Raw genomic sequence first — 3,269 nt, forward strand, 5'->3', positions numbered from 1 at the left:
CTCTCTCTCTCTCTCTCTCTCTCTCTCTCTTTTCCTCTAAATATATGTGTGAGCATATGTATATTAATATATTTATACATGCACACACATGCATACATAAAGACATATATCAAAACAGGATATTGGGAAATTTTTTGTTATCATCTGTTCCCCATTACACGCGTTTCATTTGCTAACAGGAATTACACTATGGTACATGTAATAGAAAACATGTAAGGTACCTCCCATTAGTAATTCTTCAAACAGAGAATCAAATAATATTAACATAGTGGGGCTTAATTCTATGTCTGAAAAATTTTTAATAGGAAATATCTTCCATGCTTTCTACTGCGGGTATAATTTTGTAATTCTTGTTGGTAAATAAAGCACTTGTAATATTGAATAATATCAAAACATTTTACGATCTTCTATTTTGATATTATTGCTCTGCATAAAATATTTTCCAGCATTTTCAACTCTTATGCATATCGCCCACAAATATAACAACTATTACGCATTTGGAATACTGAAATAAGTGGATGTGCTTCATGAGGGCAATGCTTGCATTTTAAGCCTGTCTACAAAATATTACACGCTCACACATGCACGCACGAACGCACACACACACACACACGCATACATACATACATACATACATACATACATACATACATACATGCATACATACTTATTTATCTGTCAGTTTGTTCTTTCGTCCCCGGGTTGGTTTTTAGCTTGTACTTATTCACTAAACTAACGACGCCCTGTCTAAATAGCCGCGTAATATCAGAGTACTATCCAGTTTTTCCCTCTCTGTATCTTTTATTTCTTTTTGTTTCTACGGTGTAACTTGTATTGTTTGAATGTGAATGGAATGATAGAATTGTTACAACGTCAGAAAAAAAAAATGCCTGCAGGATTGAATTATGGCCAATTACACTCCCAGCTAAATACCTACTGAGGTCACCTTTAACTTTTATACATCTGGGGGGGGGGGCGATAAAATAATGTACCAAATAGTGAAGCCGATTTGATATTCTTTCAAAGCAATGTAGAAGTAAATGTAATTATAGTATTCCGATCTTCCATAGTTACACAATTTCTCAAGTTCGTTGGAGTGGAGAGATGATAAACAGCACAGACATCTATCGATAGGAATTATATTTGACATGAAGAATATTTTCGTAAGTAGTTTCATGTTAACGTTCTATTCTCACTCCTACTTATTTCAACTCCTTGGCACTTCAGCCCAACTGACCACACATATCTTTTCTACTCTAGGCACAAGGCCCGAAATTTTGGGAGAGGTGACCAGTCGATTAGATCGACCCCAGTACGCAACTGGTACTTAATTTGTCGACCCCGAAAGAATGAAAGGCAAAGTCGACCTCGGCGGAATTTGAACTCAGAACGTAAAGACAGACGAAATACCGCTATGCATTTCACCTGGCGTGCTAACGTTTCTTATTTCTTTATTGCCCACAAGGGGCTAAACACAGAGGGGACAAACAAGGAAAGACAAAGGGATTAAGTCGATTACATCAACTCCAGTGCGTAACTGGTACTTATTTAATCGACCTCGAAAGGATGAAAGGCTAAGTCGACCTCGGCGGAATTTGAACTCAGAACGGAGCGGCAGACGAAATACCACTAAGCATTTCGCCCGGCCTGCTAACGTTTCTGCCAGCTCTCCACCTTTGACTACACATATCTTGCTTCTTCTTTCAGATAAAAGTCTCCAAGTACCAACTCTCTCCTAATGCTAATGACATTCCTCTTCATCTTTTAATCGATTAACTTCCTGAAAACCCCGTCTTCTTTTACTCACTGATGCACAACTGCATGGATAATTAAAATTAGATTCTACTTCTGTAACTTCTGATCTGATGACCATTTCTTCCTCTTCGAACTTTGATATTTAGCTTCATTATCTTCTCCTTTCTTGATTCCTTTAAGAACACAATACGGTGAGTCTTTCCTACTTTGAATTCTTGGGGAACCAGAAGAAGGGTAGTGTTTGCAACATGGCGGAATCTTCTTAAACCTTTCGCTCCCTATCAAGCTTAAGCCATCAATGACTTTTTCCTAGTGTTCTCAAATCTGGGCCGCCTTCCTCGTCTTTCCAAGTGGATTTCTGTTTTTTCACTCCTGCCTCTGTAACCCGCCTTCCATATATTTTAGGGCGTCCTGTTTGCTGCCTCTCTTGTGAGCTTCAGTTCTTCTCTGAGAGAAGGCCTTCTTCTCCCACGTCTTCTAGGTTTTGAATTGTTCCTGATGCATCCGTAACTTTTTATTTTCTAGATAGGAATGTCACTCCTATCAAATTCCTTTTAACCACTGGAAAAAGATGGTCTATATTTGTCCGACCATTATTTTCGAACTGCCCATCGTGGAATACTCCCCTAGAAGCATGCTCTCCGCTCGCATAGCTCTCAGAGTATATGAGGCACATTAGTCACCATACAACAATAATGACTGGCCCCTGCATTATAGTGGTAAAAAAACATTACACACACGCACACAGACACACAGACACACAGACACACAGACACACACACACACACGCACACATACATACACACACACAAACACACACACATAAATACACACACACACAGATATATATATATAAATGTGTGTGTTTGTGTGTGTGTGTATGTGTGTGTGTAAATATATATATATATGTATAGCCTAGTGGAGTGTAGTAAGAAGTTTATTTCTCGGCCACATAATTGCGGGTTCAGTCCCATAGCGTGGCACCTCTAGCTAGTGTCTGCCACTATAGCTTCGGGACGACCAAGACATTGCAAATGGATTTTGATAGACGGAAACTGAATGAATACTGTCGTATGTGTGTATGTGTGTTTGTCTCCAACCACCGCTTGACAACTGGTGTTGGTGTGTTTATACCCCCCGTAACTTAGCGCGTCCGCGAAATGGATCGATGGAATAAGTAGTAGGCTTAAGAAGATAAGTAGTGGGGGTCGATACCTTCCACTAAAATTCTTCAAGATGGTGCCCCAGCATGGCCGCAGTCTAGTGACTGAAACAAGTAACAGATAAAACATGCACACGCGTGCGCACACACATCCCCCCCCCGAAAAAAACACACACACACCCTCACACACACAAACACACACACACACAAACACAAACACACAAACACACACAACAAACACTCACCCACACCTACATACAATCATATAAACACACAAGCATACGCACAGACCCACACAAACATCCTTCCCCCACAAAAACACCCCACACACATACAAACACACGCAGACACA

The 3,269-nt window shown here is 40.0% G+C and overlaps 1 protein-coding gene across 1 annotated transcript in view; it reads right to left on the reverse strand.

Moving 5' to 3' along the window:
- LOC106882032 (L-threonine dehydratase catabolic TdcB) overlaps positions 1 to 3,269 on the reverse strand; it is a 41,979-nt gene that overhangs the window by 26,799 nt on the left and 11,911 nt on the right. The window lies entirely within an intron of this gene.

The sequence above is a fragment of the Octopus bimaculoides genome, chromosome 7, assembly GCF_001194135.2.
Source record: "Octopus bimaculoides isolate UCB-OBI-ISO-001 chromosome 7, ASM119413v2, whole genome shotgun sequence".
Lineage (NCBI taxonomy): Eukaryota > Metazoa > Mollusca > Cephalopoda > Octopoda > Octopodidae > Octopus > Octopus bimaculoides.